This window comes from Protopterus annectens, chromosome 13.part0 (assembly GCF_019279795.1).
Source record: "Protopterus annectens isolate FY-2018-M chromosome 13.part0, PAN1.0, whole genome shotgun sequence".
Taxonomy (NCBI): domain Eukaryota; kingdom Metazoa; phylum Chordata; order Ceratodontiformes; family Protopteridae; genus Protopterus; species Protopterus annectens.
The window spans coordinates 1,288,255,111-1,288,269,210 of NC_056747.1; the positions used below are offsets into that span (position 1 = coordinate 1,288,255,111).

The 14,100-nt window shown below is 44.6% G+C and overlaps 1 protein-coding gene across 6 annotated transcripts in view; it reads right to left on the minus strand.

Annotated features, from left to right (window-relative positions):
* The window catches only part of COPZ2 (COPI coat complex subunit zeta 2), a 670,348-nt gene that overhangs the window by 308,114 nt on the left and 348,134 nt on the right, over nt 1-14,100 (minus strand). Inside the window, exon 8 of one of the 6 annotated variants that reach the window (XR_006362623.1) lies at nt 9,986-10,090. The exons of the other annotated variants lie outside the window; for them this stretch is intronic. The gene's annotated coding sequence lies outside the window, so the exon portion shown is untranslated. The remainder of the gene's footprint in view (nt 1-9,985; nt 10,091-14,100) is intronic. 6 annotated transcript variants of the gene reach the window in all.

Here is a 14,100-nt window from a genome sequence, read left to right on the forward strand (position 1 = left end):
ATACAATGCTCCTTCGGATACAATGAGATACAATGCTCCTTCGGATACAATGGGATACAATGCTCCTTCGGATACAATGAGATACAATGGGATACAATGCTCCTTCGGATACAATGAGATACAATGGGATACAATGCTCCTTCGGATACAATGGGATACAATGCTCCTTCGGATACAATGAGATACAATGGGATACAATGCTCCTTCGGATACAATGAGATACAATGGGGTACAATGCTCTTTCTGATGCAAGAGGATACAATGGGATACAATGAGATACAATGGGATACAATGCTCCTTCTGATGCAAGAGGATACAATGGGATACAATGCTCCTTCGGATACAATGAGATACAATGCTCAATCTGATGACTTCTGCAACTGGTACAAGGCATTTAATAAAGACCCTAGGTCAGTAGACAGACCAAAGGAAATAACCAAACAGTGGAACTTTTTTCCCACTTGAAACGTAAGAAACTTCCTGTGGGGCTTAAAAACTCAGAAAATGCTACTAGGCAATCTCTAAATCTAGGGTAACTATAGACATTCTTTGGGGAAGGCGGGGACCAAGGACTAGAGCATTACCATCCAAAACTTTCAAAGTGAGACATACTTACTGAAGATGGGGAGTTCCAAATGAGGCCAACCAAAAAATGAGTTCTTTGGCACAAAAACATTAATATTAAATACTAGTCAATTCCTTAGAAGACAGAAGGGATGCATTATAAGACCTTTTTATTAACATTTCTCTGAAGATTGGGTCCAGCAATGGAAAGAAGAGGCTTGGATGGCTTTTGAACAGGGTAACGTATAGTCTAAGAGTACATTTTTACCCTGTAACCCTGTTTGCAAGATGTTGCCAGCCACACAGCAATAGAAATGCCCTCCCAGGTGTTGGATAATTTATTTATTTCTATTTACTACTTTATCTTCTATTCAGGACAGGAGCAATAGCTGAATCTAACAGAGAGTCCCCCATTCTAAGGAAAAAGTATCACTTATTGGAACTGTTGCTGTCATAGCAGGAGGGTCTGGAACTGGAAAATTTCTCTTCCCAAAAGAATACCCTCCCTGCTACACATCTACCCCTCCTGTATGGTCTGCATTGAAGATACTGGCCTCGAAAGGAAGACCTCTATCTAAAATACTTCTTACTCTAAAATAAAAACTTTCTGACATGAATACTGGAGGCAGTACGTCCTGACGAAACATGACAACATTTTTTAACCCTACTAAACTTTAGCCCTGCATAATGTGTCTGCAACCATCTCAAACTGGGCCCCTGAAGCAAAAGAAAGGTTCTAAGGTATTGTCGGGGTCAGTACACACCTGGATTTTAAGCCACAGCTGCCTCATAGACATGGTATCACAAGCCACAGATACACAAGAATAATGACCTGCATGACAGGTACATGTTTACATCTGCGGAGAAAGCTGTGTCCATAAGATGAAGCACGTTCTTGTTTTTGTCACCTAGAGATATGCCCTCGAACACTGTAAAGCTTGGTGGACAATCTCACTTTGGTACATCAATGTGAACAGCAATGAATTCAAAGCCACATCACTAACATAGCCAACAGAAAGCGTTTCATTCCCATTATATCAAAACTCTTTTACCTCCTTATATGGAGGCACAGCACAATTAACTACAATCTTTTTGCAGGATTTCACAGACCTAAAATCAATCTGCTTTAAGTCAGGGGAAAGGGGATTTGAGCCAATGGTTGTAGTTGTGAGATACAATGAAAACTATGTATATGGATTTAAAACCCTGGGGGAACACCATCATGCACTTGGGGAAAAAAGTTTTCTTCCCATAACACTTCAAGATAGTTGCAGTTGAGCTCAGAAAGTTAAGGCTGCTAGAGCCCCAGAAAGAAAGAAACACTTGCTTCAAGCTGGCTTACCTCTTACCTCTATCGATGTAAAGAAGATAAGGGTGGGAGGTGGTACCGAAGAAGGGGCAAAGGAGGGGAATCCATGACGTCATTTATTTATTATAAAATATTTCTCCCTGCAGATAAATTTACAGGCTACAGTGCAACAAATACACTCTTTAAGTCCATAAAATTCATAAAACACCTCAACTGATGTCCTTAGAGGGGCACACCATTGCTTGTGTTCTTCCATCTCCAAATTCACAACCAGTTTCGCTTCCCTAGATGTAATAACTAGAAATCAGAAGACAAATTAAATACAGCAAGACTGTAGAATTCATCTTCAAAAAAAAAAAATCAGCAAATGTTTCCATTTCTCTAACAGCTCTATTGACATGCATGCATAACTCCTATACTATAACCAAGATGACAAGACTTCAGTCTGCACCTTGGGTGCCTGCTAGAATTTGGGTGGGGAGGAAGGCTGCATCTAGCTGGAGGGAGGGGAAATATTTGTCATCCTATGTTGCTGTCCTCAGAGGAGGGTTAGTAAAATGTGTGGCAGTCCTTTGACATAAGTACAGCTCAACAAGCCACGAGAAAGCAGTGGTCTTTAAAAGAAGTCATAGTGGCCCCAGATGTGGCTAGTCATACATCCCCTGCATAAGCAGACGGGTGAGGGCCTCAAAACAGAAACACTCACCACTGATGCCTGACTGACAGTTGTGCCAGTTACTGCTCTTACCTCAGTGATGGAGAACAAATGGGCAATGGCGATGTCTCAAAGGCACGCAGGCACGGGGTGGGTGTAACTCGAAGAACCACATAGAAGAAAATGTTCATAGGTTCATAGGTTCATACTAGGCTATCTGCCCAAGGGCATTTATAAGCCTAGCCAGAGTTTTGTGGCTTTCGCCACCCCTTTAGTTTGGAGGATACTGTGCCCATTATTTTGCTGTGCCTCTGTCAAGCAGTGACACTGAGATAATCCCTGGGGTATATCTGCGATCTCCCATCCATTGGTCAAGATTTCTCTTGAACAAAGCCAGCGAGGTGCTCTGCCTCACATGTACCGGGATTTTGTTCCACAGCATAGGGAGTCTCTGGGTGATGAATCTGTCCCTCCAGCACGTCCTATTAATAACCGTGTCAAGGTTTAAGTCTTCCGCCCTTGTAGTTCTGAGGGATCTAGATTTTTTGAGGTGAAGCATGTTCATCAATTCTGGGTTGGACATGGCCTTGTATGTCAGGCACAGGTCACCTCTGAGCAGACGGTAAGCGACTGAGTAGAGCTGAAGTTCCTTCAGTCGGGCAGCATAGGACATATTTTTGAGACCCTTTATCCTTTTGGTGAGGAACTTTTGGGGCCTTTCCAGTTGCTGCAGGTGTCGTGTCAGATACATTCCGAATGGGGCATTGTACTCAATCATTGGCCTGATGAGTGATGAGTACAGGGGGACGATGACTTCAGGTGGGCAATGTAGAAGGTCTTCCTAACTACTTTGGCAACGTGAGTATCAAATGAAAGGTTACTGTCAACCTGGGTACCCAGATCCCTGATAACCTCTTCTGTGCTTAGTGGGTTGCCGCCTATATGGTAGCTAGGGGTAACCTTGTTTTTCCCGAAGGGTATGACTATGCATTTTTTTGGCGTTTAACTTTAGGCCATGGTTCTGGCACCAGTTTTCCATTTCTATAAGACCCTTCTGAAGGATATCTGTGTCAGATGTGTTCTCAACTATGGCCCAGTTTGCAGTCATCTGCAAATTTTGTCAGCCATAATCCTCCTGTGTTTGTTTGTACTTCTGAAAAGTAGATGCCGAACAGGAGAGGGCCCAGGACTGAGCCCTGTGGGACACCACTTGTGACAGGCTTTGAGTCTGACATGGCGCCAGCAACTCTGACCCTGTGGGTTCTGTCACTTAGCCAATTTGCAACCCATCTTGTGACGTATGGGTTTACATTTAAGCTGATGAGTTTTTCAATGATACCTGAGTGGGGTATTGTGTCGAAAGCCTTTGCCAGGTCGAGGTAGGCTGTGTGGACTGCCTTTCCCTCATCAATGGCCTTGGTGACTGTTTCGAAAACGTCCACCAGGTTTAAAAGGCATGATCTGCCCTTGACAAAGCCAAACTGGGTCGGATCCAAAGTCTGCAAGTCTCCTATGTCTTTATTTATGAGTTCCATTATGATCCTCTCCATAGCTTTGCAGATCAAGCTTGTCAAGCTGATGGGACGGTAATTTCCCGGGTCGGTGGAGGCACCTCCTTTGTGAAGTGGGACCACAGATGCCGTACGCCACTCCTTAGGCACGTATCCTGAGGTGAGGCTAAGATTAAACAGCTGCCCTAACTGCGGGTTTAATTCCTCAATGAGTTCGTGGAGCACACATCCGGGGACACCATCTGGTCCCATGGATGCTGTGTTTTTTGCCTTAGAGAGAGCAGTTCTCACCTGAGCGTTAGAGATGTTTGGGGGGGCTATAATTCTCTGGTATAAATATCTCACCTTTTGGGGGGGGGGGGGAGTTTGCACTGAACCTGTCAGCCAGTATGTTGGCAATGTCTGTAGGTTCAGTAATTTTTACATCATTTTGAACTAATTCTGAGCATATCTGGGAGTTTCCTCCCAGGTTTCTAACATAGCTAAAGAAGACCTTATGATTGTCCTTTGAGTCCTTAGCGGCTTTTCTCTCAAAATTTGCCTTGGATGATTTTATGAGAGATCTTAGTTTTTTACTTATAATGATCAAGGGTGTTTTCCCTTTTAAGGATTTTGCTCTATCTTGTAGTAGCTTCCTTCTTTTGTTGTAGAGCTTGTTTATGGCTGGGGTCCACCAAACTGGACGCTTGCCTTTGGTACAAAGAGTCTTTGTTTTGTTTGGGATTGCCTGATCCATGCAGTCCTGTAGGTGCTGGTAGAAGGCATTTGTAAGTGATTCAGCGGCTTGAGTAATGGTTTCCACAGTCTTGGGGGCCTTAAAAGAGACCACACTAGCCTTTAGAAGTGTGAAGTCGGCTTTTGAGAAGTTCTTCACTGTGGTCTTTTTTATCTCAGGTGGGGGCGGGATGTGGACTTCCAGTGAGATTAGTTTATGGTCTGATCTCACCAGTGAAGGGTATACTTCCGGTGTTGAACATTGTGACCCCATGTTCGTGATGATGAGATCTAGTATGTTATCTCCTCTTGTGGGGATGGTGACTAGTTGTTCCATGGCATTTGAGTTTATGAACTCTAGGAACCTTTGGGCTAGAGTGTTGGGGCTTGAGTAGTGATCCCAGTCTATATTCGGGTTGTTGAAATCACCTAGTATGATGGTGTTTGGAGATACATTTATCCCCTCCAGTGTTTTCAGGAAAGCTATGTGGGGTTCCTGAGATTGAGAGGGTGGCCTGTAACATGCTACACATTGCAGAGCAGTCTTGCCTATGGTTAATTGCACCTGGATGGTCTCTGATGCATCGTGCGTTGCCACCAACCTTGAGGTGTGGGTGTTCTTGATGAATATAGACACCCCCCCTCCTTTCTTGGTGTTGTCCGGATTTTGGGGCCGGAACGCATGATATGAGGTGAAACCTGATAGTGCTGGGGTGCTCTCAGGAGCCTTGAACCAGGTTTCTGTCACAGCACAGATATAGATGTTCTCCATACTGAGAAGGGCCTCGAGTGCGTGCATCTTGAGGTTGAGACTTCTGGCATTGAGCAGCATTACCCTTAGTTTTTTTTCCTTTTTTGTGTTCTAGGGTGGTAGGTTTAGAATTTGAGCCTTGCCTAAAAAAGGCACTATGGGGGTGGCAAGAGCCTTTACCAATATCCGGAAGCCCAGGGGTGACAGGTGCAAGCCGTCCCTTGCGAAGCAGCGTGGCTTGTCCAGCATGTCATCCCAGGCAGACCGACATTGGATCCCCTTTGAATGACACCAGAGTTTAAGCCAATTATTAAAGCTGATCATCTTGTCTCTGTATTATGGCATCATTCTTGGTGAAGGTAGGATACTGCTCAAGGTCATGGTCATACCTGCCTGGGCTACATAATCAGAGAGCTCCTCTATGTCTCTTTTCATGTAGTTAAGGACGACACCACAAAAACAGTTGAAAAAGACAAAGATGCAGTCACCTAATATGGCAAGCTCCAAATACAGACCAAGTGGTGCATATTCCAATAAAAAGCGAACGACTAGACAAAGATTTTTTGTAAAAGACCTTAACGCCAAGTTTATTTAAACAGAAACATGCGTTTTCGCTTTTTATTGGTGTTGGCATGAACACCTTTCATTGGAATATACACCACTTGGTCTGTATTTGGAGCTTGCCATATTAGGTGGCTGCATCTTTGTCTTTTCATGTAGTCCAAGGAGGTACGTCTCAGGTCGTTCACACCAGCGTGGACAATGACAGAGTCGTACTTGTACCTGCTGTTGAAAGACCTGAGTGTTTGCATTATGTGGCAGATTCTAGCGCCCGACAGGCAGCTTACTGTGACCTTTTCCTTGTTCAATCTGGTGAGCGGGACGTCAGTGTGTCTGACTATGGAGTCACCAATGACGAGTGTGTCTGGCATTGTGTTTGGCCTTAAGGGCTGTGACTGTTTGGCACACTGACTATGTGGTCTATGTGTTGCATGTGTTGTGTCCTGAGGTGGCAGTTGTTTGGGTGTCTGCTTTGGTGGCCTCTGCTGTTTTGGTAGATTTTTGATCAGAGCCTCCGAATATGTCTTTGTGTATTTATGTGTATGATTTGAAGTTGTGATAGTACTATGTGAGAGACTGGGTTTGTGGTGTGTGTGGTTACCTTCTCCTCCTGTCTGGTCTTACCAGTCCTATGTTGAGAGAACTGAGCCTCCAGTTTGGCTATATAGTTGCATCTCTCGCATGTATTTGTGTTTTGTGGGAGAAGGAGAGGGTTGTCCGTGTACATGAGACAACTGTAACATTGCCTCAATATTCCCAGATTCACCAGCTGAGCAGGAGAGGACACTAGCAACTGATCCCTCGACATGCTAGAAGGAATAGACAAGGACTTTAAAAGACTCCGGGGGATGTGGGTGATCGAATGGGGTTTTTGGCTGGTGGGGTACTATGTATAATAAAAGTGCTATATCAAGTAAAAAAGTACTTTAGGAGCAGTGCTAGGCTTTACAGATAGAGAATATTCTACTTAGGAATCAAGTAGAGCTGAGCTTTTTAGATATAGAATACGCTGGTTAGATCAGCAGTACAGTTCAGGGAAGGCTGTTTTAAGGGAAAATTTGAAGAGTGGACTATAGGTAGCCCGAATAGTTTAACCTTGATTAACCGCCGCTGCTCTTGTGTGCTCCTGTGGCAACTCCGCGCTAAATCGTGCTAAAGCGTGCTTTATAGCAGGGGGCTGGAAAAAACAGGAAATGACCCAAAATGGCCAATGAATTACCAGTTGCTGTCTCTAACCACTCCTCTGAGGACAAACAGGCAGCTCAGTACTCCCCACTCTCACTGGTGAGTAAAGAAACTTCCCTCTGGCCACACAAGAAAATGGAGGAACACAGGAACCAAATACAAAGCCCAGGGATCAGCAAAATCTGATCACTGGAACAACTAGCTAGGAAAGTTAGGAAAGCAGAAGTATTTTTTTGTTTTTTTTTAGTTATTTTTACACACACAGACAGAAAATACAGTAAATTCTTGGTTTTTCGACTAAATGCTATCAAAGGCTAGTACACTTGAGTGTATTAGCCTGTTGGTTAACTTATAAGCAAAACTTTCCTAGCTTAATTTGGCAGACTAGTCACTATCACTTTTCTGCTGCAAGTCAGTACATGAAACAGCACTAGAATTTCTGAAGCCACTATCTGAAAGCACAGCACTCACTGTATTACAGACTAATAAAACACTAGTACACTTCATTCAACTAAGACTTCTGAGAACACCTTATACACAGCTGGGTGTTGCACACTTTCCTTGCTCCTTTGGTGTTTCCATAAACATTACGAATCCTGCCATTCAGCAAAGCCACACTGCCAGGGGCACAGGATAAAAGATGCTGACACTTACCATCAGAATTTACACTCACAGGTATCTGTCTCTTATGTTCTGCCATGCAAAGTCTTTTCATAGGTTATTAGGTGAAAACTAGGCTACTTGCCCTGAAGAGCCATTTTAAGCCTAGCCAATATTCCGAGGTCAGAATCAAACCCTGTACCTTGGGTTTAAAAGGTGAAGACTTTACTCAAATTACCTAGCATAAAACAACAGCAAAAAGAGGTTTGTACTTGTCCACTGCATGGTCATTTACTTATTTAACATTTGTTGACAGGGAAAGTCCGACTAGGACAGAGCCTATTTTCAGCGGAGGCCCGGGGAGAAATGCTCCAGACACGTCATTGGACTGTGGGAGGAAACTTGAGTACCCAGAGGAAACCCATGCAAATGCAGGGAGAACATGCAAACTCCACACAGAAGGCACCCCAGCCGAGAATTGAACTGGAGAACCTCTTGATGTGAGGTGGCAACGTTAACCGCTGCACCACTGTGCCACCCATACGTCATTCAACGTAATATCTCAAATTCAGGTTTTCTTCAAATCAGAAAGTGAAGACAAAGGGGAGATGTTTACTCTCGCGCTTGACTTTCAAATATGACAGGGAACCCCCCCCCCCAGCATCTAGTATGAAAGTCACAGACCCCTGTGCATATAAATGTCAGCTCACACGGCCAACCGGAGACAGGCAGAGGACAGCAGTATGGACTGCCTGAAACAGTGTCAAACAGCCTAGCAACCCAAGCTTGGACCCCTTTTGACTGACTGCAGTGAAAAATAATGAAAATAATGGCGGCATAGACTGCATACCGACACAATGGCGGCATAGATTGCATACCGACACAATGGCGGCATAGATTGTGTACCGACACAATGGCGGCATAGATTGCATACCGACACAATGGCGGCATAGTTTGTATACCGACACAATGGCGGCATACTTTGTATACCGACACAATGGCGGCATAGATTGCATACCGACACAATGGCGGCATAGATTGCATACCGACACAATGGCGGCATAGATTGCATACCGACACAATGGCGGCATAGATTGCATACCGACACAATGGCGGCATAGATTGTATACCGACACAATGGCGGCATAGATTGCATACCGACACAATGGCGGCATAGATTGTATACCAACACAATGGCGGCATAGATTGTATACCGACACAATGGCGGCATAGATTGCATACAGACACAATGGCGGCATAGATTGCATACCGACACAATGGCGGCATAGATTGTATACCGACACAATGGCGGCATAGATTGTATACCGACACAATGGCGGCATAGATTGTATACCGACACAATGGCGGCATAGATTGTATACCGACACAATGGCGGCATAGATTGCATACCGACAAATATCACAACAATGTACAACTTCTAATCCCTAACGAATTTTTACCAATATCCCATATTTCCATCAAGTTATCAAGTTACAGAAAGCACAGTTCCCTGTTTTAGTGTTTTACTTTGAAGACTTCACTCTTCTTACAAAAAGTGTCAGGTTTGCCTTTTTCCATTCATCTGGAATTACACCCTCGTTTAGTTACAAGCTGATTGAACATTTACAGTAAAAGCACTTTCTGTAACATGCACATATTCAACGCAAAATCAGACTTGATGTCTTCAGAAGTGTGAGATGACAACAGACACTTTTCTGGGAGTTACATTTGGACTGAATAACCATATTTAGAAAAAAAAAAACATTAATTTTATTATTCGTACACAGATACACATACCCTCCACCAAAGCCTAGTGTAAAACACTTAATAATGCTACACACAGGGTCACAATAGTAAGTGAGACAGCATACAGCTAGATGGTACCACAAATTAGTATGGTAGTACTAATATTTCACAAACCATGCTCTCAAGTAGTTTTGTAAAGATTTGTGCACGTGAAACCCTTTCCAAATCTGCAAATGAACCAGCGTGAATAAGGGAGCAACACAAATGCAGATAACCAAGGGTTAGTACATAGAATTAGTTTATCTCACCCCATACAGTTTGGTCATGGAGAAAGCAAAATGAAACCTCAGTGCCTTGCAGACACACGGAAAGCAATCAGAGAATGCTACCTGGTTACACGTTCATTATTTTGGATGCTGTCGGACATCTGCAGGCTGAGAGCTACCCGTGATGTAATCAAAAAGTACAAAACCATATGCAGGCTCAGAGACAGTCTGAAATGAAAAGGTTTAAATGGAAACAAGAAGGGAAAATGGTTCCATTAGAGGTGAAAAATATTAACTTCGAGGTTACAAAAGCTGAACCCTGTATTGAAACTTAAAATGAACGTTATAGCTAAAGCTCGAGTTACTGGAGCAGCTCTCCCTGGGCCTCCGCTGAAAAAGAGTCTTTGTGCCCAGCCGGATTCCTCTGGTCAACAAATGCAAAATAAAAAAATAAATACATATTTTTACCCAAAATACAGAATAGTTTCCACCCACTAATCAAAGTATGATCTTCCCTACTTCCACACTAATGTAGTAGTCATTACAAACAACCACCAAACTGGTTTAAATTATCAATTATTCTTAAAAGTTACAAACAAGAAGTTATGTACTCACCATAACGTTCAATGTATGTAGTCCATCTCGCCTCACATTCTTACCCTTGGGTTTGGAGCCGAACCTCAGCTTAGACTCGGCCATACTCTAGCTAGAAGTCTTCAATTGGCTCGTGGCTAAGAGGTATCCCATACTGCAACACACCCATCCCAGATCTTGTTTGCTGCAAGCTCACATACACACACACACAAACACGCTGAAAGGAAGAACCAACCCAACAAAAAAGGATACTGAAACCAGAAACTAAACCTCTAGGTCCTCCAGGAGGGGGTAGGTGGGTGGGTTAGTAAGAATGTGAGGCGAGATGGACTACATACATCGAACGTTATGGTGAGCACATAACTTCTTGGTGTTATGTAGTCCAATCTCGCCTACATTCTTACCCCTGGGACAGTGTTCCTAGCACCTAAACCTTGGGTGGCTCATTGAAAAGTACTCCTGAGCACTGTGGAACCAAAGGAAGATCTGCCTCTAGATATCAGATCCAATTTGTACTGACTGATAAAGGTGTGAGCGATGCCCATGTGGCTGCAGCACAAATATCATCCATAGACATCCTAGCCTGAAAAGCAGTAGAAGTAGACACTGAACATCTAGAATGAGCCTTCACTTTAAAGGGTAATTCCTTGCCATTTGAAGTACAAATGAAGGAAATGCAACTAAAAATCCATCTGGACAGAGTTACTTTAGAAACAGGGGCCCTAAGTCTATTGTCTGAGAATGAGACAAAGAGTTGATCTGATTTCCTAATACCTTTAGTTCTATGTAAATAGAAACACAATTGCATGTGAACATCTAGCTGATGAAACTTAAATTCGGCCCCGTTAGAGAATTCAGGGAAAAACACAGGCAGTTCAATGGACTGGTTGAGGTTGACAACCGAAGGAACCTTTGGCATTAAGGAAGGATTAGGTCTTAGAGAAACCCTGAAATACCAAGTAAGGGGGCAGAACTGATAAAGCTTGGAGTTCAGAGACCCGCCTAGCTGAAGTGATGGCTATCAAAAAGATTGTCTTCCAAGACAAAAATTTAATGTCACAAATTGCTGCGGGCTCAAAGGGAGGCAAGGTAAGCCGCTGTAACACAAAATTGAGGTCCCATGGCATTACAGGATCAAAGACTGGAGGTCAAAGTAGCACAGTCCCTTTCAGAAAGGCCCTACAAAGCCTGTGCGCCATTAGATTGGGTTCATTAGCAACATGAAAAGTAGAAATGGCTGCCAACTGCACTTTGACAGTTGCCGCAGCTGATCCCAGGCTGAACAGTTGAGAAAGAAATTCTAAAACTGATGGAATGGGAGCTAAAGAGGGATCAATCTGCCTTTCATGAGCCCAAATGGAGAATCTCTTCCACTTACCGGAATAAATCTTCCTAGTAGAAGGCTTGTGGGAAGAAGAAAGAATATGAACCACCTCTGGGGAAAAAATCATGAAGTCTGACTATGGACGGAATTGGAGCAGCCAAGCTGTCAGCTTGAGGGTCTGAATGGAGGGAACGGAACTGCCCTGACATACAAGTCCGCAGATCTGGCTCTGGGTCCAGAATCCACGGATCATCCATTAGATAAGGGTGAAGAAAAGGAAACCAAATATGACGAGGCCAGTGTCGTGCAATCAGTATCATTTTGCTTCCCAAGGATCGTGTTTTCTGAATAACCTTCGTTATCAGGGGGACTGGTGGGAAGGCATAGAGAAGACCTGAGGGCCAATCGTGAACTAGAGCATCCCTGGGTGCCTCCCCCTTTGGGGGGATAAGAGTGAAGTAGCTGCTGGATTTGGCATTGAGAGGGCTGGCAAATAGGTCACAGCAAGGCTGACCCCATCTGCGGAAAATCTGCTCCGCCACTTGTTCGTTCAGGGACCACTCGTGAGGCATCAGAATAGCTCTGCTCAGCCTGTCAGCAGTCACACTGGACTTCCCCGGTATGTGTATTGCCACTAGAAAGCATCGGGAAGAAACTGCCCACTGCTACACTCGAAGTGCCTCTCTGCAAAGGGGATATGACCTGGTTCCTCCCTGTTTGTTCGGATACCATACCACTAACATGTTGTCTGAGTGGATTGCAATTGTCCCTAGAGGAACAAAGCCCTGAAGTGCTTGCAATGCTAATAACACCGCTCTCATCCCCAAGACATTGATAAGCAAATGGGTCTCATGCTCTTGCCACATGCCTTGGACTGTCCTGTCAAGATAATGCCCTCCCCACCCGATCTGGGAGGCATCCGTGGTCACCCTGGCAACTGGAAAAGGAAGAACGAAAGGCATGCCCGCGTTGAGATTGCTGGTCTGAAGCCACCAATGCAGATCCTGCTTGCACTTGTCTGTAATAAGAATAAGATGGGAGAGTGGGAGATGCTGTAGAGACCATTGGGAAAAAAGTAGCCATTGAAGAAGCCTCATGTGTAGTCTTGCAAGAAGAACTAGCATAATCGTGGCAGCCATGGTCCCTAATAACTTGAGGACCACTTTTGCCTTGACCTTCTTCAATGGTAGCAAAGGGTAGACCTGCTGCTGTAAAACCTGAATTCTCTCTTCTGGTAGGAAGGCCCTCATGAGCACCGTGTCTAATTTGGCACCGATAAAGGTAACACGCTGTGAGGGCAACAAGGCAGACTTTTCCCAATTCAGAGTAATTCCCAGACTTTTGAACAGCGCAATAGCGGCATTCCTGGTCTGTAGCAGTAGATGCCTGGTAGTGGCAGACAGGAGCCAGTCATCCAGGTACGGAAACACTTGGAATCCCTGACGTCTCAAGTGAGTCATTACCACTGCCATGCATTTGGAGAACACCCTGGAGGCTGTGGTAAGACCAAAGGGCAGGGCACAAAACTGAAAATGACTGGCTCCCAGCCAGAAGCGTAAGTGACTTCTGGATGCCCTGTCTATCTTGATATGGTAGTAAGCATCATTGAAGTCGATAGAGCATATCCACACATCTTTCCCTAATAATGGGAGAATTGACTGTAACGTGACCATGCGGAACTTGGACTTCTCTACATGAAGGTTCAAACGGCTGAGATCCAAGATGGGTCTCAGGTCCCCTGTTCTTTTCGGCACCAAAAAGAATCTGGAGTAAGTCCTTAATCCTACCTGGTCTGAGGGGACAGGCTGGATGGCTCCCTTTGACAGCAACTTTTGTACTTCTAAAGTTGTGGAATCCCTTTGACTGGGTGGAACGTCTGGGATTCTTTTGTTTGGAGGGGGATAAGAAAGAAGGGGAATATGATGACCTCTGGAAATTATCTCTAATACCCACTCATCTTGGGTGATGTCTCGCCAGGCTTCTGGGTATAAAGAAATGAAACCCCCGACTGGCTCCAGAGATGCACAGTCGGGCCGCCCCTCAGGAGCGCTGGTAGGGAGAACCATGAAAGGAATCACGGTCCCCCTGGTTACGTGGGCCTCCTCTGCCTCTAGGGCGGTGTCTACCTGAATTTCCACCCCCTGCTCTGCCTCTGGAGGGGGAATCACTCTGTGCACTGTGAAAAAACCTCTGCGACTTTCTGAACCACATTTTTCCACCCTTCTGGCCCTTGGGGTAAGGTCTAGAAGGCATGGAAAAATGGACTCCCACAGCAGACAGGGCTTTTCCTTCCTGCTCGCACCTAGTGAGAGTGTCCTTC